Genomic DNA, 24794 nt, shown 5'->3' with positions numbered 1-24794 from the left:
GGGTGAGAACCCCAGACCTCAGGGCCAGGTTCCTCCCCTACCAAAGCCAGGTCACCCAAAGGGCAATGAATGACTCCTACTCCCTCTTCCCATTTTATCCAAAACATACACAAAATAAAATCATTAGCAATTCTTTTGTGGTAACCCTCTCACAAAATGGCTGGGTGGCCTTTAACATGTACTATTGTAATTATCTGAAGTAATATTGGACCCTTACTATGTGCCAGGCACTGTACCAAGTGTTTAACATTAATAATAATAGATAACACTTCCAAAGTGCTAAGTGCCAAGAACAAGAACCATTTTGAACCCCTTTACAAATATCGACTCATTTAATTTTCACATCAGTCCTGTGAGTTAGACACTATTACTGTCACTCTTTATATGAGGAAACAGGCACAGTCAGATTGATACTTGCCCCAAGGCCCCACAGCTGGAATGAAAGAACCAAAATTTCAACCCCAGGTTGTCTGGCTCAAGAGCCTACACTCTTGGGAAACGGACTTTGGCCCAGTGGTTAGGGCGTCCGTCTACCATATGGGAGGTCCGCGGTTCAAGCCCCGGGCCTCCTTGACCCGTGTGGAGCTGGCCATGCGCAGTGCTGATGCGCGCAAGGAGTGCCGCGCCACGCAGGGTGTCCCCCGTGTAGGGGAGCCTCACGCGCAAGGAGTGCACCCATAAGGAGAGCCGCCCAGCGCGAAGGAGGGAGCAGCCTGCCCAGGAATGGCGCCGCCCACACTTCCCGTGCCGCTGACGACAAGGACAAAGAAACAAGAAACAAGAAACGAGACGCAGCAAAAAGACACAGAAAACAGACAACCGGGGGAGGGGAGGGGAATTAAAGAAATAAAAATAAATCTTAAAAAAAAAAAAAAAAAGAGCCTACACTCTTAATCTTATATTCACAGCAGCTCTCCTCCCACAAACCATTGTTATTCTCATTTTACAGGTGATGAAAAAAGGTTTGGAACAATTGGTAAATGGCCCAATGTGTGGGAATCTTATTTACCTTCCTGCAGAGCCAAACATATTTTAGAAAAATATTTGTGGAACAGGCATGATATGTACATTAGATAAAGGACTTTACCTACTTCTGGCCCTTGAAACATCGGTGGGAGTCTATGCCTTGTCTCTCTTCTTATTCTCCCTTGTGCCCTTTCTTCCCACCTCAAATGTGATATAGTGGCTGAAGCAGCAGTGGTTACCTTGCAACCATGAGGGAAAGTGTGAGCGAATCTTAAGAGATGCCAGCCTTGACATCACTGAGCTGCTGCTAGGCCAACACCAGCAATGCTCAGTGGCCGAATTTCAAATTCCATTACAGGAAGAACAAACTGATCTCTATTTGTTTAAGCCACTGTCTTTTGAAGGCAAATGCCATCTCTAACTGGCATTTCCATGGAGTCCACTGCATTCTGTTCCAAAAGCTGAGGGGAAAGTAAACTTTAGACTACATGTAGATGTCACTGTTTCTCCCTGGATGTCTCAAAGGTCATGCACTGCAAACCGAAGGTGACCAAAAGGGGAGCCTAAGATCCACTATCAGACAAGACCTCCTCCTCTGCTCCTCATCTGCATGAACAGCACCTCTTCTCTATTCAATTGTTAAAATCAGAAAGGAGACATCCTTGATGCCTCTTACTCTCACAGCCCCCAGGGCCAAGTCACCAATAAGCCTTGAGGCTTCTTTACTAGGTATATACCCAGGAGAACTGAGAGCAGTGACAAGAACAGACATCTGCACACTGATGTTCATAATGGCGTTATTCACAATTTCCAGAAGATGGAAACAACCCAGGTGTCCAAACAATGAATGGATAAACAAACTGTGGTGTATACACACGGTGGAATATTATGCAACAGTAAGAAGAAATGAAGCCATGAAGCATATGACAACATGGATGAACCTGGAGGACATTATGTTGAGTGAAGCAAGCCAGACACAAAAGGACAAATACTGTTTAATTGCTCTTTTATGAACTCATGGAGCTAATGGCTAGAATAGAGGTCACCAGAAGATAGAATGAGGATAGAGAATGGAAAGCTGAGGCTGGATTTGTGCAGAATTAGTAAAAAGGTTGTTGGAAATGTTTAGAAATGAACAGAAATGATGAAAGCACATTATAGCGTGTGTAAGTAGCAGCTCTAATATATGGGTATGACAGTGGTTGAAAGGGAAAGTTTAAGGTTGTGTACATCACTATAGGGAAAGCTAAAAGATGAAACATGGGACTGGAAAGCATAGCGAACCCTCTTGTGGACAGTGAGTATGGTTAATAGTGCATATATAAGAAGGTTTTTCTCTGAAACAGAACAATGTACATTAATGTTACAAGATATTAATAATTGGGTGATATTTGGGCAAAAATACAACCAAAGCGATCTATGGTCTATAAGGAATAGTAACATATTAATATTCTTCCATCAATGTTTTTAAAAAAGGAAGTATACTAAATGAAGAAAGAAACCAGATACAAAGTACTATTTTTTACTCCATCTATATAAAATGTAAATACAAATAAATTAATAGAACCAGAAATAGATTATGTATGGCAGGTCAAGGATAGAGGAATTAAGAGCTGACTACTAAGGGTGGGGAGGGTTTCTTTTTGAGTAATGAAATTGTTCTAAAATTTTTTGTGGTGATGAATGCACAACACTGTGATTATACTAAAATCCATTGATTGTAAAATAATATTGATGGCAGTGATCAATGCACAACTCTATGATTATACCACAAGCCACTGATTGTACACCACAGATAAGACTGTATGGCTTATGAATAAGTTTCAATAAAATTGATTTAAAAATATATACTTCAATTCCACCTCTTCTCTCAACTCCTCCTTGTCACCCAGTCTGAGCCACCATCATCTCTCACCTGAAACTGCCTCCTAACTAATCCTTGCTTCCTCTCTCCCCATCTCCAATCTCTCTCAAGAGCTGCCAGAGTGGGCTTTCTAAAACATTAATCAGGCGGCGGACTTGGCCCAGTGGTTAGGGCGTCCGTCTACCACATGGGAGGTCCGCAGTTCAAACCCTGGGCCTCCTTGACCCGTGTGGAGCTGGCCCACGCGCAGTGCTGATGCGCGCAAGGAGTGCCCTGCCATGCAGGGGTGTCCCCTGCGTAGGGGAGCCCCACGCGCAAGGAGTGCACCCCGTAAGGAGAGCCACCCAGCACGAAAGAAGGTGCAGCCTGCCCAGGAATGGCGCCGTCCACACAGAGAGCTGACACAAGATGATGAAACAAAAAGAAACACAGATTCCCGTGCCGCTGACGACAACAGAAGCGGATAAAGAGCAAGCAGCAAATAAACACAGAGAACAGACAACCAGAGTGGGGGGGGGGGGGGGGAAGGGGAGCGAAATAAATAAATTTTAAAATAAAATAAAATAAAACATTAATCAGATCATTAAAACATTTAACAGGTAAAATGAGGAAGGTCACACTACTGAAAATCAAACGAATGGTCTAAAAAGCCAAATAGAACCATTTGAAGACACAAAGCTAAAGCTCAATGACCTGAGTGAAAAAGTAAAGAGACCTGGAGGACAAATTCAGGAGTCCCAATCTGTGAATACTAGGCAAGACATGCAGTAGGAGAAAAAGTATTACCCCATGCACCCTATTGGAGGAGAACATCAAAGACATTCTCTAAGCAAATGATTACTTAATAATAGGGTTCAAGTTGCAGAAGGGAAAGGGGTGGGTAAATGTTGGTGGGCCACAAGTTTATAATATATACAGCTAAACATAAAAGGACAAAAATACTATGGCTGGGAGTTTCTATTATTAAGTGTTGCATTAGGATTCCTGAAACATAAACGACTTACTATAAAGGAAAATATAATGATAGCCTGGAATTTAAAAAGAAAAAAAATAAAATCTATCTATGAATGTGCTACAACGATGAAAGAGGTTGCTGATATGGGAGAAGTGGGGGTGTGGGGTATATGGGAACCTCATATTTTTTAATGTACATTTTTTGTGATCTATGAATCTTAAAAAATACAATAAATAGCAAAAATAAATAAATATATTAGCATTATATGTATTAAATCTTTAAGGTGATGAAAAATTTATGTTTAATGAAAATTTCATTGGTTGCTAAATGTAATTTAATAAGCTTATTTAAGGTAAAGTAACTAGTCTGTGGTTATGGTTAATTACAAGAAATTTGTAAACACACTGTTTAAACTAAAGCATTTAAATAGCTAGTTACAGGAAACCATAATTAACTAGAAACCTAAATTGATATTAAAAACAAAAGTAATTTCATAACAGGGAACCTGTCAGAGGCCGGCTCAATCTGCCTTTTAAAGTGGTAGAAGGTAAAGATAACATTGATTCCATTGGGAATATTACATTTTCATAAAATAATGGAGAAAGCAGTTTTCCTGTATTGCTAAAGTAAAATTCCTGTTAATGTCATCATGGTAAATGTGTAGAAGTAAACAGTAATGTACTAAATTAGTTAAGTTCATGTGATATGATATACATAGCATTGGAAGTGTTTAGAAAGAGTATAAAGATTAAAAGAGATTAAAAAAAAAAAAGCTGTCTAAGCAAAACCTAGATGTTAAGGGTTAGTGATCAGAGGCAGAGTAAGAAATAGAATTGCTTCAAAGCTTTCATTTCAAGAGTTGGAGGACAGTGGGAGAGATTAGAGGAGACAACGTGGTCTAAAGGTTTCACTGTTGATTGTATACGAAAGCATAAATTCAGTGTAGTGGATTGACTTGTGTACCCCAGTTTGGACATGTTCTTGGTTCACATTCTGGCAGGTGTGGACCCATCATAAATAAGATCTCTTCAAGATGTTACTTCAGTTAAGGTGTGGCCCAACTGAATCAGGCTGGGCTTCAATCCAGGTGACTAGAGTCCTTGATAAACAGAGTAAAAGTCAGAGGGAGAAAAAGTCATATGGACACAGAAGCCAAGGGGAGCAGCCAGCAGCTGCAAGTCCACAGACCCCAGAAAAGAAAGGAGAAGACACTGCCATGTGCATTGCCATGTTACAAAAAAAGCCAAGGAACCCCAAAGACTGCTGGCTAGTCAAAAGATACCGACCCTGGGAGGAAGCAAGCCTTCTAGCCTCTAAAGTGTTGAGCCAATAAAGTCCTGTTGTTAAGCTAATCCACTGTGTGATACTTGTTTTAGCAGCCAGGAAATGAAGACATCTAGCTATAGGGTTTTTGTGAGAGACTCACCTAAAATTAGGTATCATAGAAAGGCTGAAAATTAAAGAAACCTAAAGGTATACCCAGCATACTAAAAAAAAAACCAAAACAAAACAAAAAACAAGAACAGCAATGTGAATGTCAGAAAAAGCACAGCTCAAGACCAAAAAGCATTTAACAGGAAAACTGAGAGCGATTAAAAACTGATTTTAAAAAACAAACAGAGCGAACCCATTAATAAATTGGGTTAGGGAACACAAACTCATCTAGTAGTAAAACCGGATCTGAACTAACATATATAGTCTTTATGTAATCCACTTAGTGTGAATATGCACACATTTCCCTGAAGAAATATTCAAGTGTCTCATTATGAGGTGCTGTCCCAGACCCTGCTTGCAGCATTACATAATACATACTGTGCACACGTTTCCTTATCATAACATTATCAAATTTCCCAAAACCCAAATTAACATATAAATTCAATGCAATTCCAATCAGAAATCTAATAGGGTACTTCCTGGAACTGTTTAAATAATTTAAAGGTTCATATGGAATTATCCATGTTTGAAAACAGCCAACAAAAGAGAAAAGTGGGGGAAGTGGGTGTAGATCAGTGGTTAAGCGCCAGCTTCAATTTCGCATGTACAAGGTCCTGGGTTCAATCTCTGGTACCTCCTTAAAAAAAAAAAAAAAGAAAAGAGAGAGAGAGAAAAAAGTGGGACAATGGCAAAGGTTTGCCTTATTAAAATTTATTACAAAACCAGTCATAAAAATAATATGGAAAGGGGGTGGAGTGTATGGGAATCCCCTATATTTTTGATGTAACACTTAGTAATCTAAAGCTTCTTTAAAAATAATAATAATAAGGTGCTAGCACAGCAAAAGACAAATACATCTAACAAGTGGAATATAAAAGAAATCCTATGAAAAAAAAAAAGAAATCCTAGAAATAAATTCAAGTATATTTGGGAACTCAATGTATAATAAAAGTGGCCTTTTGAGTGGGGCATATGGGAATCCCCTATATATTTTTTTCATTAAAAAATTTGTTAAAGTATATTACAAATACATAAATAATAAGTGTACAGTAAAAGTTGTGAACTTACAAAACAAACACACATAACATCATACAGCGCTCTCATACCTCACCCAAAGACCAATACATTGCATTGTTGTGAAACATTTTTAACAAATGATGAAAAAGCATCTTCAAAATGTTAGTATTAACCAAAGTATCTTACATTTGATGTATTGCCCCCACAACCCACCCTATTATTTTTTTATTTGTCATTCATACATGAACATACATAAACAATAAGCAAATAGTAAAAGTTGTAAACTTACAAAGCAAACATGCATAACATTATACAGGGGTCCCATACATCATCTCACCACCAACACCTTGCATTGTTGTGAGACATCTGTTATAAATTATGAAAGAATATTGCCAAAATCTTACCACTAACTATAGTCCATATCTTACATTTGGTGTTATTTTTCCCCTAAACCACCCTATTATTATTTTTAAAATGTATTTTTATTACTGAAGTTGTGAACATACAAAACAATCATGCACATGTGTAGAACTCTCAGTCAATACCCCTTCATCAACATACCACACACCATGATGGAACATTTGTTATAGATTATGAGACATTATCATCAGACTTTTAGCACCAACCATGGTCCATAGGACACATTTGGCACACTTTCCATACTTCCCCATTATCAACACAGTATATCTTTGCATAGATGCACAAATATTATAGTATTGCTGTTAACCAGTCAACAGTTCACTTCAGTTATATTTTTCTCATGCTTCTCCACATTCCCACCATCATGCAATAGTGACATACATCTGCTCTAGCTCACAGAAGGACACTCTTGCATCTGTACCATCAACCATAATTCTCATCCACCTCTGGGTTTGCTGTCCCTAGATAATTCTCTAGTTTTCTTTCAATTGACATGTACATCCTTAGACTACCCTTTCCAGTCACATTCCCATTTATAAATCAACTGTTAAACACTATAATGTGTTACTACCAACTCTAAATATTTCCACACTTTTACAGTAAAGTTAATTAAAACTTATATACATTAAGCATCAGTAATCCTTCTCTTATCTCCTTTAAGAATCCAACACCACCACCAGGTCCCAAAGATGCTCGCCTACATTTTCTTCTAGAAGTTCTATGGTTCTTGTTTTTATATTTAGGTCTCTGATCCATTCTGAGTTAATCTCTGCATAAGACATAAGGTAGGCATCCTCCCTCTTTCTCCAGCTCTCCCAGCATTACTCATTGAACAGACTGTTCTGCCTGAGTTGGGCTGGTCAAAAATCACCTGACCACAGGTGTGAAGATCTGCCTCTGAACCATCAATTTGGCTCCACTGGTCCATGTGTCCATTTTCAAGCCAGTACCATACTGTCTCTACCACTGTTGCCAGGCAACATGATCCAAAGTCCAGAAGTGAGGGTCCTCCAACTTCACCCCACCTAAGATGTTTCTGGTTATTAGGGACCCCCCATTCCTCCAAATAAATTTAACAACTGTGCCATCCATTTGTTTAAAAAATGCTGGTGGAGTTTTTATTGGGATTGCATTGAATCTGTACATCAGTTTGGGCAGAATTGACACTCAATGATATTTAAGTCTTCCAATCCATGAGCATGGGTCGTTCTTCATATCATTCAGTTCCCTTTTTATTTTTTTTAACAATGCACTGCAGTTCCCTGCATACAAGTACCCCACATTCTTGGTTAAGTCTATTCCCAAATATTGACTCTTCTAGTCACCACTATAAATTTCCTCCTCAGACCACGTACCACTAGTGTCTTAAGATATCATAAACAAAGCCAACAAAAAAATCTAAAGATAAACTAGGAAAAAATATTTGCCATATATATGACAGAAAAAAGATCCATATCACAAATGAACAAATTGATAAAAGATCTAAACGTGGTAATCTTCATATTGCAGTGGTGACAGAAACTGGCTTTTTCCCAGAAAGAGGAACTGGGCCATCCAAGTGGTCACAACATGTCTATTGCTTTCACAGCCATGAAAATGATCATAAGAATGACATGAATATTTATAACAACCCCCATCTATTGGATACTCATTAATGTATCTTTTTTTTAAAGATTTATTTTTATTTATTTCTCTCCCCTTTCCCCCTCCCCCAGTTGTCTGCTCTCTGTGTCCATTCGTTGTGTGTTCTTCTGTGTCTGCTTGTATTCTTGTCAGTGGCACCAGGAATCTGTGTCTCTTTTTGTTGCATCATCCTGCTGCATCAGCTCTCCATGTGTGCGGCGCCACTCCTGGGCAGGCTGCACCTTTTTCACGCGGGATGGCTCTCCTCAAGGGGCACACTCCTTGTGCATGGGGCTCCCCTATGCTGGGGACACCCCCGCGTGGCAGGGTACTCCTTGTGCACATCAGCACTGCACATGGGCCAGCTTACCACACAGGTCAGGAGGCCCTGGGTTTGAACCCTGGACCTCCCATGTGGTAGGCGGACGCTCTATCAGTTGAGCCAAATCCGCTTCCCGTTAATGTATTCCATGATACCACTGATGTTAAACACATATTGTTGGGGATGGAATCATGTTCCTCATAAAAGGTGTTTCAGGCCCCAATCCTTGGTCCTGTGGATGTGAGTCCATTTGTAAAGAAGATCTTTGAAGATGTTATTAGTTAAGGTGTGTCCAAACTGAATGATGATGGGCCTTCATCCAATATGGCTGAAGTCTTTATAAGCAAAGGAAATTGGACACAGAAGGAGGAGCCAGGGAGAGCAACCAGAAGCTAGAAATCAACAGAACCCAGAAGAGAGAGGAGAAGATGTTGCCATGTGCATTGCAATGTGACAGAAAAGCCAAGGAATCCCAAATATTGTGTACCTGGGAGGAAGCAAGCCTTCTAGCCTCTGAACCTGTGAGTCAGAAAATTGTTGTTAAGCCAATCCATTGTATATTTGTTTTAGCAGCAAGGAAACTAAAACACATGCCATTTGAGTATATGTACAGATAAATACATAAATATGAAATACAAACATACCTATATGCAGATATATTTCTGGGTGTGTCTGTGTGTTTAGAGATAAAGGGCCTGCAAGTTTACACATCAAATTGATCAAAGTAGTCCCCCCCCACTGGAGCAAAAGGGAGGGGATCAAGATTAGGCATAGTGGTCCCAGGAGACTTCAACATTTTAAAAAATGTTTTCATTTTTAATAAGGAAAATGTATTTATTGAGCAAATATATTTAAATATATTTTTATTAAAAATATATTTTTAAAAAGCAGCTCCAATAAAACTCCATGGGGATATTAATGGAATGATCGATTAATTCCATTAAGTGAAAGAAGAGTAAGTACACAAGAATTCTGAAGAGAATTTATAAAAGAAGACGTTAAAATATATCATAGACCTTCTGGGAAGATGGCATACTAGAAAGACATGGAAATCTCTTTTCTCCCAGAAAAATAGCCAGAGGACAGGCAGAAACGACCTGGAAAAAAATCTTCTAGGATTTATAGGACACCAGGGGAAGGTTGGACACCACCCAGAAGAGAGAGGGACAAAGGAAAAGAATAGCAACAACAAAACTGTGAGCTAAAAGGCACAGCTGCTACTGCCAGCATCCTCCTCCACACTAAAGACACTTTGGAATACTCAGCCCTCTGGGCCAGCAGCTACAGACAAAGAGGGCCCTGGGGATCCACCTCCCCAGGAAAGAGGAGAGAGAGAGGGACACAGCCTAAAGCTGACTCAGCTTTTCACCATCAAATTTGGTCTGCTGAGCCCCACTAGCCCTTCCAGGCTGGGTGGGGCCATGCCACTGCCCTGGGAGCCAGGCATGGGACTAAAGAGATCTGACCGTCTCAAGCTCCCTCTCCACTAACCAGGGCTGACTGTTGAGGACCATATCTCCCCAGGAAGGCCTAAGGCTGACTCACCTATTGACCCACAAATTTGATCTGCTGTGTCCCACAAGCCCTTCCAGGCTACACCATTGTTTGCATTGGGAGTCAGCTCCAGACTAGAGAGATCCAGGGCTAAAGAGAGAGGACCCTCTTAATCTCCCTCTCTATTAACTGGGACCCATTGTTGAGGACCCAAAGGGGAACAGAATTATTTCCAACCTGGGAAAAGGCAGGAGGCTTCCAGCAAGGTTGGGGAACTCTCTGAGGAATTCTGAATGACAAATCTCTTAGGCTCCAGGCAGGAACCTCTATCACATTGATCCAGTCCCTGTTTCAGCAAACATACTCAGACCACGCATTGAACTGAGAGGGCTGCCAAAGCGCGCCATCTGCTGGCAAAACAAGGAAGTGCATGTGAGGAAATTAATTAAATTAGAGGCTTTTTCTGGTCTTTATATAGCCTCCCTGCCCAAGGCCCTAGGAAGAGGGTCTGTAACCCATTACTGGGTTCAGAGCTCAGTTTTAGCAACTAACAGAGACAATCCTAAAGACTTAGGTTGAACCAAGAATCAAATAACAGCAGTAACACACAGCCTCCTGCCAATATATCCCTTAGAGAGAGAGAAATTGAGCATCTGGGTAAACTCATCACCCTAATCAGATACCTAAACATCAGCAAAAAAATTACAAGCCATACTAAGAAAATGGAAGACATGGACCAAGAAGAGAAATATATCAAAGCCCCAGAAGAGATGCAGGATTTGAGAGAACTAATCAGCAAGATGCATATAAATTTCCAAAATCAAATTAATGATTTGAAAGACAATATGGCTAAAGAGATAAATGACATCCAGAAGACACTGATGAGCACAAAGAAGAACTTGAAAACCTGAACAGGAAAGTAACAGAGCTCATGGAAATGAAAGACACCATAGATGAGATAAAAAACATTAGAAGGAACCAGCAAGATGGTGGCAGAGTAAGGAGCTCCTAGAGTCAGCTTATGCTACTGGGCCGTTACAAATCACACAGAGCCATCTAAAGCACCTGTCTGGGGGCTCCAGGGGACCTGAAAAGCATCCTGCAATATCCTTGAAAAAATGAAAGGAGGAGACTGCCCATCTTCAGAGAAGATTCACAAGTAGAACACTCCACACCATGGAGGTAGGGGCCTATCTTCCACTGGGGGAACAAGCCGCCTCAGAAACTGTTCCGTGGCTGGAATTAGAAGAAACATTTCCCAAAAATGGGGGAGGAAGAGATAGCTGGGCACCAAGTTCAGCTACTGATTAGCAGACTCGGCTGGCTATAGTATAATTCTCAGAACAGCAAAAGTTTGAACGTGTCTAAGTCAAAAAGAGGTCAGTAGCTGCCAGTTTAACTCTGCCCCCAGCATGAGGGGAAGCAGGATGGACTGAAAATCACAGCACTGGTAGGGACCATCTTCTTTCCATCAGGGTTGGACTGCAGCTTGAGCCTAAGACCCAGCCCTACTTTCAGCAGGGAGGAGGCTGGGGGGACCTGTGCCAGCCTCTCTGGGAGAATACGGCCATGCCACAGAGGCCAGCGATCATCCTACTCTGGCTGTGCAAGCCACCTCAGGAGCTTTTCTGTGGCTGGAATTGGAAGCTCCATTTCCCCAAAACAGGGAAGGAAGAGATGGTTGGCAAGTGACTTCAGCTACTGATTTGTAAATTCGGCTGGCTAAAGTAAAACCCTAAGAACAGCTAAAGTTTGAACCTGTCCAAGTCAGAAAGAGGCTGGTAGCCACTATTTTGACTCTGCCCACGGCATGAGGGGAAATAGGGCTGACTGAAAATCACATTGATGGTAGGGCCAGCTTTTTTCCATCTAGATCAGACTGCAGCCCTAGCCTAGGCTTCACCCCTACCTCTGGCAGGGAGGAAGCTGCTGGGGCCTACACCAGCCTCTCCAGTAACTGCAGGTACATTCAGCTGGCACCGACTGAATAGTGAGAAGTCTACTGGGGAAACTGAGGTCATTTTGGACCCACATGGCATAGATTGCTGCCCACACTTGTAGTTCCATGCCAGCCCCAGGCAGGGAAGGAAGGGGCGTGAAGCTTCATCAATCTCTCTGGGTAACTACGGTCTAGGCCTGCATGACTTGGATTATTATACATGGCTGTGACTCTGTCCCTACCCCAGGTAAAGGAGAAAGGTGAAGAAGATTCATCAGTCCCTGGGGCAATGCAGGAAGCTTGAGCCTCCACAGCATACAGTACCAGTTACATCCTTACTTCCTACTACAAAACCAGCAAGGGAGAAAGGGCAAGAAATCCCTAAACTAAAGAGAGAAATTGGACCCAGAATAAATACATGTAGTAATCATGGCAAGACACCAACAAAAAATTACAATCCATATGAAGAAACAAAGTTATGGCCCAGTTAAAGGAACAAGATAAGCCTCCAGATGGCATAGAGGAGGTGAGACAACTAATCACAGATGTTCAAACAAATCTCAATAAATTCCATGAAATGGCTAAAGTGATTAAGGATATTAAGACACTGGATGAGCACAAAGAAGAATTTGAAAACATACATAGAAAAATAGATCTTTCAGGAATGAAAGGCGCAATAAATGAAATTAAAAATACACTGGAGTCATATAACAGCAGATTTGAGGAGGCAGAAGAAAGGATTGGTGAGCTTGAAGACATGGCCTCCAAAAATGAACATGATACAGTCTGAAAAGAAAAGACTGGAGAGAGAAGTTTGTAAGAAAGTCTAGAAATGAAGATTATATCAGTAAAAGTAACTAAAAGTGCCAAAAGAATGGTGAAAATAAAATGACAGATAAAAACCAAAGCTCAAAATAGGTGAAAAAAGAACTGCCTTTACAGTAATATCATTGAATGTTAATGGATTGAACTCCCCAATCAAAAGACATAGACTAGCAGAATGGATAAGAAAATATGAGCTATCTATATTCTGCCTGCAAGAGACTCACCTTAGAACCAAGGAGACCAATAGACTGAAAGTAAAAAGCTAGAAAAAGGCATTCCGCACATGTAGTAACCAAAAAAAAAAAAGCTGAAGTAGCTAAACTTATATCAGATGAAACAGACTATAGACTTTATTTATTTATTTATTTTGCTAAACAGGATTTTTTAAAAAAGATTTATTTATTTCCTCCTTTCCCTCCCCTCCCCTACCCCGCTGTTTTTTGCTGTCTGTGTCCATTTGCTGTGTGATCTTCTGTATCTATTTCTTTTTGTCTTCTCTTCTCATTTTTTCTCCTCTAGGATTCAAAAGGATTTAATCCTATGGACCACTGATGTGGAAAGAGGTTCCAGTCAGCTGCACCACCTCAGTTTCTGGTTTCTGCTGTGCTTCACCTTGTTTCTCCCCTTCGTCTCTCTTTTGTTGCATCATCATCTTGCTGTGTGACTCACTTGTGCGGGCACTGGCTCACATGTGGGTACTTGGCTCACCACGCAGGCATGCTTTCTCTTATTCTTTTTCACCAGGAGGTCCCAGGGATTGAATCCGGGTCCTCCCATATGGTAGGTGGAAGCCCTATCACTTGAGCCACATCCACTTCCCTAGACTATAGACTTTATTTATTTATTTGGTTCTACGATCTATTTTTTTTTATGTTACATTCAAAAAAATATAAGAGGTTCTCATATACCCCCAACCCTCTCACTCCACTCTTCCCAAATCAACAACCTCTTTCGTCATTGTGGCACATTCATTGCATTTGGTGAATACATTTTGGAGCACTGTGGCACCACATGGATAATAGTTTACATTGTAGTTTACACCTCTCCCCCCAGTCCATTCAGTGGGTTATGGGAGGATATATAATGTCCAGTATTTGTCCCTGCAATATCATTTAGGACAATTCCAAGTCTGGAAAATGCCCCCACATCATATCTCTTCTTCCCTCTACCTGCCCTCAGCAACTACCGTGTCCACTTTCTCTACATTAATGCTACAATTGGAACTATTGTGACTAGTAATGGAAGAAACTGTAGACTATAGACTTTAAAAAACACTAGTAATGTGTAATCTGAGGAGGAAGTCAAGAAAAAAATTCAATTTACAACAGTGACTAAAAGAATCCCAATATTTAAGAATAAACTTCACCAACAATGTAAAGCACCTGTATTCAGAAAACTACAGTGCATTGTGAAAGGAAATTTAAAAAGACCTAAATAATTGGAAGAACATTCCACACTCATGGATTGGAAGACTAAATATCATTAAGATGTCAATTCTACCCAAATTGATATACATATTCAATGCAATCCCAATAAAAATTCCACGGCACTTTTTAAATAAATGGAAAAGAAAATTATCAAATTTATTTGGAAGGGTATGGGGTCCCAAATAGCCAAAAACATCTTAAAAAGGAAAAGCGAAGTTGGAGGATTCTCACCTCCGGACATAAAATCATATTACCTAGCTAGAGTCATAAAAACAGCATGGTACTGGCATCAAGACAGACACATAGACCAATGGAACCAAACCAATGGTTCAGAAACAGACACTTACATCTATGGTCAAGTGATTTTTTTTTTTTTAAAGATTTTATTTATTTATTTAATATCCCCCCCTCCCCTGGTTGTCTGTTCTCTGTGTCTATTTGCTGCGTCTTGTTTCTTTGTCCGCTTCTGTTGTCGTCAGCGGCACGGGAAGTGTGGGCGGCGCCATTCCTGGGCAGGCTGCTCTTTCTTTTCCCACTGGGCGGCTTTTCCTCACGGGCGCACTCCTTGCGCTATGGTCAAGTGATTTTTGACAAACCTGTCAAACTCACTCAGCTCAGGCTGTCCATTCAACAAACGGTGCTGGGAGAACTGGCTGTCCATAGCCAAAAGAAGGAAAAAGGACCCCTATCTCACACCTTATATATAAATTAATTGAAAATGGATAAAAGACCTAAATATAAAAACAAGAACCATAAAACTTCTACAAGAAAATATAGGAAAACATCTTCAAAACCTGGTGGCAGGTGGTAGATTCTTAAAGGAGATAAGAGGAAAACTGAAATGGACTACTGATACTTAGCATACGTAGAAGTTTTAATTTAACTTTACTCTAAATGAGGGGAAATGTATAGAGTTGATGGTAATGCATTACAGTGAGTAACAACTGGTTTATAAATGGGAATATGGCTGGAAAAGGTAATCTAGGGATGCAAATATCAATTGAAATAAAGTCAGACAATAATCTAGAGACTGAATAACACAGTAAACCCAGAGGTGGATAAGAATTGTGGTTGATGGCTGTATTAGTCAGGGTTCTCTAGGGAAACAGAATCAACAAGAGATATCTGTCAATAGTATGTGATTTTATGAGTCTCTCACGCAGCTGTGGGGATGCATAAGTTCAGGTTCCGTAGGCAGACTGCAACCAGGGGCTCAAATGAAAGTCCAATGAAGGTTTGTGATGAGTTCTGGGAGACATTAGCTGTTCAAAGACAAGCTGGGAAATTCTCTCAATGCTGGAATCACTTGCCCTTTTAAGGCATTCAACTGATTGGGTTAAGCATCACCCATCGCTGATAGCAATCTCCCTGATTGATGTAATTGTAATCAGCTATATGTGATTTACCACTGTAGTAAAGTCAATGGAGACTAAAGTTCATAAATGCCCTTATATTACAGTTAGCCCAGTGCTTGCTTGAACCAAACAACTGGGAACAATTACCTGGCCGAGTTGACAGAATAGCATAACCATCACAGTCCATCCCTTGTCAACTTGGCAACCATACACATTACCTTAAATCATACTTAATCTCTAAGTAAAAACAATAACAGACATGCATATATATACATTTCTGCCTAACAATGTTCAACTCTCTTGCATACAACCGGAAACGCAATAATTCCATACAGAATAGGGTGCAACTTCTTCGGTAATATTCACTTTCAAATTTACATCTCAAATATTATGACATTGATACAACTTGTTATAAGATAAGGGAAAAGTTTGGGGAAGAAGACAAAAGAAATTTGTTTTATGAACATATACAATCATCATCATCATGAAACAAGGAAGAAAGATTCATAACCATTATAGTCCTCGTTTCTGTAACTGCTTATGTGGTCAAAGTTCATATTTATCACTACCTTCTTCCACTACCCATTCCATGTTTCCATTACCCTCAGCAAACACTTCAGCTGGCCATGGTTCTTTGCCTGGTGGGGTGACCCAAACTTTCATTCCTGAAGATTCTGGACCATTGTTAGTCCTGCTTGGATTGGGTTGTTACAATTTACCATTGACTTTAATCATAGGACATGGTAGTACTAGGAGATGCCCCAGAGGATCTCCTGTATTCCAGGTAAACTCTTCTTTACCCCCATTATGTAGATGTAGTCCTATTTCCCTTTGATACTCAGGATCAATCGCCCCAGCCAGTACAGTAATTCCCTTCTTTGACTATTGATTCAGAGGTAAGAGGAGCCCAAAGTGGCCAGGTGGCAGTTTTAACTTCCAGTTCAATGGAATCATTGTTGTGTTCCCTGGTGAGAGCATTCTTCCTTTTGGGACTAAAACTTGTAGACCAGCAGAGCTTAAGGTTGCAGGGACAGGAAGCAAAAATTTTCGTAGTGGGTCACTAGGGGTAATAGTGACCCCATTTTCGCCCCTTGATTCCTGGACCCATGGATCTTGGTTATGGGAGAAACAGCAGCATAGAGTGGACGCTGATTTAGAGCATACACAGCCTCCTGGAGAACACTGACCCAGGCCTGCAAGGTATTGCCACCTAGTTGGCGCCGTAATTGAGTCTTCAAAAGGCCATTTCACCATTTTATCAATCTAGCTCCTTCAGGGTGATGGGGAACATGGTAAGACCAGTGAATTCCATGGGCATATGCTCATTCCTGCACATCATTTGCCGTGAAATGTGTTCCTTGATCAGAAGCAATGCTGTGTGGAATGCCATGGCGATAGATAAGACATTCGGTAAGTCCATGGATGGTAGTTTTGGAAGAAGCATTGTGTGCAGGAAATGCAAACCCATATCCAGAGTATGTGTCTATTCCAGTTTAAAAAAACCACTGCCCCTTTCATGGTGAAAGTGGTCCAATGTAGTCAACCTGCCACCAGGTAGCAGACTGGTCACCTTGAGGAATAGTGCCATATCGGGGGCTGAGTGTGGGTCTCTGCTGCTTGCAGATTGGGCCCGCAGCAGCAGCTGTAGCCAAGTCAGCCTTCATGAGGGGAAGTCCGTGTTGCTGAGGCCATGCATAACCTCCATCCCTACCTCCATGGGCACTTTATTCATGACCCCATTGGGCAGTGACAGGAGTGTCTAGGGAAAGAGGCTGAGCATCAGCAACAGAGTGGGTTATCTTACCCATTTGATTATTAAACTCTTCCTCTGCCGAAGCTACCCTCTGGTAAGCATTCATATGGGACACACATATTTTCATGTTTTTTGCCCACTCAAAAGGGTCTGTCCACATACCTCTTCCCCAGACCTCTTTGTCACCAATTTTCCAATCATGTTCCTTCCAATCCCCTGACCATCTAGCCAAACCACTGGCAACATCCTATGAATCAGTGTACAAACACATCTCTGACCATTTCTTCTTCCAAGCAAAATGAACAACCAGGTGCACTGCTTGAAGTTCTGCCCACTGAGAGGATTTGCCCTCACCACTGTCCTTCAGGGATGTCCCAGAAAGGGGCTGCAGTGCTGCAGCTGTCCACTTTTGGGTGGTACCTGCATATCATGCAGAACCATCTGTAAACCAGGCCCAAATTTTCTCTTCCTCAGTCAACTGATAGTAAGGGACTCCCCAAGAGGCCAAAGCTGTGGGCTGGGAACAAGAAGGTAACATGGCAGGGGTGGTGACCCATGGGCATTTGGGCTACTTCCTCATGTAACTTGTGCCTTCAGGACCCACTTGAGCCCTACCTCATATATACCACTTCCACTTTATTATGGAGTGCTGCTATGCATGCCCCACTTTATGGTTTGGTGGGTCAGACAATACCCAGCTCATGATAGGCAACTCAGGTCTCATGGTAATGTAACTTGATGGTCCATGGTTAAGCATTCAGTCTCCACTAAGGCCCAGTAGCAGGCCAAAAGCTGTTTCTCAAAAGGGGAGTAGTTATCTGCAGAGGATGGTGGGGGTCTGCATTGTGATTCTCCTATAGGGGCCTGCCAAAGGCTTCAGACAGCTTCTCTATTTGCCACTGAAACTTCCTGCACCACTGGATCTGCTGGATCATATGGCCCAAGTGGTAGTGCAGCTTGCACAGCAGCCTGGACCTGATGCACAGCCTCTTCTTGTTCTGGTCCCCAGTCAAAACTAGCTGCTTCTCTGGTCACTTGGTAAATGGGCCAGAGTAACACACCCAAATGAGGAATGTATTATCTCAAAAATCCAAAAAGACCAACTAAGCATTGTACCTCTTTTTTGGTTGTAGAAGGGGCCAGGTGCAACAGCTGATCCTTCACTTTAGAAGGGATACCTTGACATGCCCCACACCAATGGACACCTAGAAATTTCACTGAGGTGGAAGGACCTTGTATTTTAGCTGAATTTATCTCCCATCCTTTCTCATACAAATGCCTTATTAATAAGTCTAGAGCCTTTGCTACTTTTTGCCCCCTAGGTCCTATCAACATGATATCATCAATATAATGGACCAGTGTGATATCTTGTGGGAGGGAGAGACGATCAAGATCCCTGTGGACATAACAAAGAAAAAAAGAGAGAAGATGCAAATACACAGAATAACAAATGAGAAAGGAGATATCACCACTGACCCCACAGAAATAAAGACTATCAAAAGAGGATACTTTGAAAAACTATATTCTAACAAAAATGACAATTCAGAGGAAATGGACAAATTCCTAGAAACACATAAGCAGCCTATATTGACAAAGAAGAAATAGAGGGAAACGGACTTGGCCCAGTGGTTAGGGCATCCGTCTACCACATGGGAGGTCCGCAGTTCAAACCCTGGGCCTCCTTGACCCGTGTGGAGCTGGCCCACGCCCAGTGCTGATGCATGCACGTGCCGCGCAGGGGTGTCCCCTGTGTAGGGGAGCCCCACGCGCAGGGAGTGCGCCCCATAAGGAGAGCCGCCCAGCGTGAAAGAAAGTGCAGCCTACCTAAGAATGGTGCCACCCACGCGGAGAGCTGACACAACAAGATGACGCAACAAAAAGAGACAGATTCCCGTGCCGCTGACAACAACAGAAGCGGACAAAGAAACAAGACGCAGCAAATAGACATAGAGAACAGACAACTGGGGTGGGGGTGGGAAGGGGAGAGGGGAGAGAAATAAATAAATAAATCTTTAAAAAAAAAGAAGAAATAGATGATCTCAACAAAACAATCACAAGTAAAGAGATAGAATCAGTCATTAAAAACCTCCCAACTGAGGGGGTGGGGGGTATATGGGGACCTCATATTTTTTGAATGTAATATTAAAAAAAATGAATAAAGACAAAAAAAAATCTATGAGCAAAACAAGGAAAACAAAACAAAACAAAACAAAACAAAAACCTTCCAACTAAGAGCCCAGGGCCAGACGGCTTCACAGGTGAATTCTACAAAACATTCCAGAAAGAACTAACACCAATCCTGCTGAAACTCTTCCAAAAAATCAAAACAGAAGGAACATTACCTAACTCATTCTATGATGCCAACATTACCCTAGTACCAAAGCCAAACAAAGACACCACAAGAAAAGAAAATTACAGACCAATTAATTTCTCTAATGAACTTAGATGCAAAAATCCTCAACAAAATACTTGCTAACCGTATTCAACAACGCATTAAACGAATTATACACCATGACCAAGTGGGATTCATTCCGGGTATGCAAGGATGGTTCAATATAAGAAAATCAATCAGTGTAATACACCATATAAACAGATTGAAGGAAAAAAATCACATGATTATATCTATAGATGCAGAAAAATCATTTGACAAAATACAGCACCCTTTCTTGATAAAAACACTGCAAAAGATTGGAATACAAGGAAATTTTTTGAACATGATAAAGAGTATATATGAAAAACCCACAGCCAACATCGTTTACAATGGTGAAATTCTAAAATCCTTCCCTCTAAGATCAGGAACAAGACAAGAATGCCCACTCTCACCCCTTCTATTTAACATTGTCTTAGAAATACTTGCTTGAGCACTGAGGCAAGAATCAGATATAAAAGGCATTCAAATTGGAAAGGAAGAAGTCAAAATTTCATTATTTGCAGATGACATGATACTATACATAGAAAAACCTGAGAGGTCTACAACAAAGCTTCTAGAACTCATAAATCAGTTTAGTAAAGTCGCAGGTTATAAGATCAATGCACAAAAATCAGTAGCATTTCTGTACACCAGTAATGAGCAGGCTCAGGAGGAAATCAAGAAACAAATACCATTTACAATAGTCAATAAAAAAATCAAATACCTAGGAAAAATTTAACTAAAGATGTAAAAAAACTTATACACAGAGAACTACACAAGACTATTCAAGGAAATCAAAGAAGACTTAAACGAATGGAAGAATATTCCCTGTTCATGGATAGGAAGACTAATATTATTAAGATGTCTATCCTAACAAAACTGATCTACACATTCAATGCGATCCCAATAAAAATCAACATAGCATTCTTTAAGGAACTAGAAAAACTAGCTATGAAATTTATTTGGAAAGGAAAGGGGCCCTGAATAGCCAAAGACATATTGAAAAAGAAAAACGAAATTGGAGGAATCACATTACCTGACTTCAAAACATACTACAAAGCTACAGTAGTGAAAACAGCATGGTATTGGCATAAGGAGAGACACACAGACCAATGGAACCGAATTGAGAGTTCTGATATAGATTCTCATATAAGTCATATAATATTCGATAAAGCCACCAAACCCTCTCAACTGGGAGAGAATGGCCTATTCAACAAATGGTGCCTGGAGAACTGGATATCCATATGTAAAAGAATGAAAGAGGATTACCATCTCACACCTTATAAAAAATCAACTCAAGATGGATCAAAGACCTAAATATAAGAGCCAAGACCATAAAGACTTTGGAAAGCAGTGTAGGGAAGTATATACAAGACCTTGTAATAGGAAATGGCTTCATGAACTTCACACCAAAAGCATGAGCAGCAAAAGAACAAATAGATAAATGGGACTTCCTCAAAATTAAATCCTTCTGCACCTCAAAGGAGTTTGTCAAGAAAGTAAAAAGGGAGCCAACACAATGGGAGAAAATATTTGGCAACCATATATCTGATAAGAAACTTATAACTTGCATATATAAAGAACTCCTATATCTTGAAAATAAAAAGATAAATAACCCATTTAAAAAATGGGAAAAAGATTTAAACAGACACTTCTCCAAAGAAGAAATATGAATGGCTAAAAAGCACATGAAAAAATGCTCCAAATCTCTAGCTATCAGGGAAATGCAAATCAAAACTACAATGAGATACCATCTTACTCTCATAAGATTGGCAGCGCTGAAAAAAACAGAAAACTACAAATGCTGGAGAGGATGTGGAGGAATGGGAGCACTCATCCACTGCTGGTGGGAATGGAGAAGGATCCAGCCATTCTGGAGGACAGTTTGGCAGTTTCTCAAAAAACTAGCTATAGATTTGCCATATGACCCAGCAATTCCACTGCTGGGTATATACCCAGTAGATCTGAAAACAAGGACACAAACCGATATATGCACACCAATGTTCATAGCAGCATTGTTCACTATCGCCAAAAGTTGGAATCAACCCAAATGCCCATCAACAGATGAGTGGATCAATAAAATGTGCTATATACATACAATGGAATACTACTCGGCTTTAAGAACAAATACACTACAAACACACGTGATAACATGGATGAATCTTGAGAACCTTATGTTGAGTGAAGCAACCCAGGCATTGAAGGACAAACACTACATGACCTCAATGATATGAAATAAGTAAACCAAGCTGCCTCAGAGAGCTAGAGACTAGATGATAGGCTTACAGGAAATTGGGGGGTAGAGGAAGGATGTAAGCTGACACCTACATGGGTGAAATCTATGATAAGCTGGAGGTAAGTATTTGTACAAGGAAGGGATAAAATGGGGGCATAGGGTTACCTCTGGGTGGGGCTTTACGGGCTTGAGGGGGGGCTAGGGATGGGAGGATGGGTAATGGAAAAAAAAAAAAAGATCCCTGTGGACAATATTATGACATAGGGCTGAAGAGTTGGTATACCCCTGAGGCAGGACAGTGAAGGTATACTGCTGGCCTTGCCAGCTGAAAGTAAACTGTTTCTGGTGGTCCTTACTAATAGCAGGAATCTGGTATTGCTTTTGGTTTACTATTTTGCTAGGTAGGGGCAGTTCTAGTGGCTTCCACTTCACCTTTCCAACCATAATAACCCTCACTCCACAAGTCAGAGAGCCAATGTCTATCAATATTATCATCATTCCATACGTCTCCATCCCAATTTTCTGGATTCCACTCTTTTCCAATCAACGCTTTCACTTAAGCTGCAGAAACTCTGCAAGGTTGAGATTTTAGTTTCCTTTGTAACTCTGCTACTTGTACAATGAGCGTCTGAATTTGGTTCTGAGATATTTTGAGCCCGTGGCTACAGGAGACAAGATTTTCTTTCAGAGCACACATAGAAACTTTTGCATCATTCATGCAGTGTTTAAGTGAAGCCTTGAACTCATCTCTTTCTTTTGTAACAGTATCCAGAGTATCTAGAAGGAGCCAGCCAACATCATTATAACATTTGACTCCACAAAACCATTAAGGTGTTGAAAACACTCTCACCCAGATCCTTGCTTCTTATAAGCATAGTAGGGGAATCCAGTGATGCTATTTTGCGTCTCGATTGCCAACTCGTGCCATGGACTGTTAGCAGCCTCTTTTTTATTGGAAAGGGAGTTGTCAGTACCCTTGAGTCCAATTAGAGCAGAGAGCCAATTGCAAAACTCCCAGAACCACCTCAGACACCCCATGTTTAAGACTCTGTTCCTTAAGAACCACTCCCGGTACCAAGCTGTATTAGTCAGGGTTTCTCTAGGGAAATAGAATCAACAAGAGGTATCTGTCAATAGTATGCGATTTTATGAGTATCTCACACAGCCGTAGGGATGCACAAGTCCAGGTTCCGTAGGCAGGCTGCAACCAGGGGCTCAAATGAAAGTCCAGTGAAGGTTCTTGATGAGTTCTGGGAGACATTAGCTGTCCAAAGACAAGCTGGGAAATTCTCTCTCAATGCTGGAATCACTTGCCCTTTTAAGGCATTCAACTGATTGGGTTAAGCATCACCCATTGCTGATAGCAATCTCCCTGATTGATGTAATTGTAATCAGCTATCTATGATTTACCACTGTAGTAAAGTCAATGGTGACTAAAGTCCATAAATGCACTTATATTACAGTTAGCCCAGTGCTTGCTTGACCAAACAACTGGGCACAATTACCTAGCTGAGTTGACACAAGAGTCTAACCATCACAATGGCAGAAATGCAAGTGTCCTTTAAGAGCTAGAGCAGATGTACGTCACTATTGCATGGTGGTGGGAATGTAGAGTGGCTTGAGAAAAATACAACTGGAGTGACCTATTGACTGTGGTTAACGGTACTACTGCAATATTCATGTATATATGCCAAAGATGTACTGTGCTGATAATGGGGGAGAATGGAAAAAAGTGTGACAAATGTATGCTATGGACCATGGTTAGTGTTAATAGTATGATGATACTATCTCATAATCTGTAACAAATGTTTCACCATGGTGTGGTGTGTTGATGGAGGGGTGCTATATGGGAATTCTCCACATGTACATGATTGTTTTATAAGTTAACAACTTCTGTAATAAAAATATATTTTAAAAATAATACTAGGGTGGGTTGGGGAAAAAAATACACCAAATGTTAAGATATGGACTCTAGTTAGTGGTAAGATTTTGATGATATTCTTTCATAATTTGTAATAGTTGTCTCACAACAATGCAAGGTATTGGTGGTGGGTTGATGTATGGGCCCCCTGAATAATGTTATGTATATTTGCTTGGTAAGTTCACAACTTTTACTATATTCTTGTTTATATATATTCATATATAAATGATATAAAAAAGTAATAAGGTGGGTTGGGGGGAAAATTCACCAAATGTATGATACTTTGGTTAGCAGTAATATTTTGAGGATGCCCATTCATTATTTTAAAATGTTTCACAACAAGGCAAGGTATTGGTGGTAGGGTGAGGTATGAGAGTCTTGTATGATAGTATATATGTTTATTTTGTAAGTTCACATCCATTACTATACACTTATTGTTTAGGTCTGTTTATGTATGAGTGATATACCTCAATACATTTTTAAAAATTAAAAAAAAACACAGTAGATGCACACAACAGCAGACTCTAAATGATAGAAGAAAGGATAAGTGATACCAAACACAGAATAGGTGAAATTTAAGGGCAAAAAGAAGAGAGTGAGAAAAAAATGGAAAAAAATTGAGCTGGGGCTCAGGAAGTTGAATGACAACATGAAACACAACATACGTTTCATGGAAGTTACAGAAGAAGAAGAAAAGGTAAAAGAGACAGAAAGAGTGTTTGAGGAAATACTAGCTAGAAATGTCCCGACTCTCATGAAAGAAATGAACTCACAAGTCCAAGAAGGCAGCACACCCCAATCATAATAAATGGGAATAGACCCACTCCAAGACA

General features: G+C 40.6%; 1 protein-coding gene across 1 annotated transcript in view; it reads right to left on the bottom strand.

The window, feature by feature from the left end:
• TBC1D25 (TBC1 domain family member 25) overlaps positions 1-24794 on the bottom strand; it is a 45029-nt gene that overhangs the window by 2382 nt on the left and 17853 nt on the right.

The sequence above is a fragment of the Dasypus novemcinctus genome, chromosome X (genome assembly GCF_030445035.2).
Source record: "Dasypus novemcinctus isolate mDasNov1 chromosome X, mDasNov1.1.hap2, whole genome shotgun sequence".
In the NCBI taxonomy this organism is placed as follows: Eukaryota; Metazoa; Chordata; class Mammalia; order Cingulata; family Dasypodidae; genus Dasypus; species Dasypus novemcinctus.
The sequence above is the reverse complement of the archived record's forward strand: the minus strand, read 5'-3'. Positions and strand labels throughout refer to the sequence as shown.